The sequence below is a fragment of the Buceros rhinoceros genome, unplaced genomic scaffold (genome assembly GCF_000710305.1).
Source record: "Buceros rhinoceros silvestris isolate BGI_N320 unplaced genomic scaffold, ASM71030v1 scaffold20084, whole genome shotgun sequence".
NCBI lineage: Eukaryota > Metazoa > Chordata > Aves > Bucerotiformes > Bucerotidae > Buceros > Buceros rhinoceros.
The window spans coordinates 31511-31764 of record NW_010409077.1 but is presented as its reverse complement, the minus strand read 5'-3'; the positions used below and the strand labels follow the sequence as shown (position 1 = coordinate 31764).

The 254-nt window shown below is 51.2% G+C and overlaps 1 protein-coding gene across 1 annotated transcript in view; it reads left to right on the top strand.

The window, feature by feature from the left end:
* Nucleotides 1-254, top strand: part of ARHGEF6 (Rac/Cdc42 guanine nucleotide exchange factor (GEF) 6) — a 29359-nt gene that overhangs the window by 18245 nt on the left and 10860 nt on the right. The window lies entirely within an intron of this gene.

Sequence of the window (254 nt, the reverse complement as noted above, 5' to 3'; positions counted from 1 at the left end):
AAGAGCGGTGCAATGGGGCTGTGCGCGCCTTTGGAGTCAGGCACCCTGGGGGCTTAGTTTCAGGCCTTTGGTGACACACTTTTCAAGCAAAAGAAGTATCTCAGTGTCATACAGCACATTAATTTCCCCCTTTCCCCCCGTGACTTACTCTGAGAAATGAGAGTGACTTGAAAGTGTGTATTAGCATAACCATTTTGCCACGTCCTGTGCGCAGTGGCAGCTGCCACTCCCAAGCTGACTGTGGTCTGGCAGTA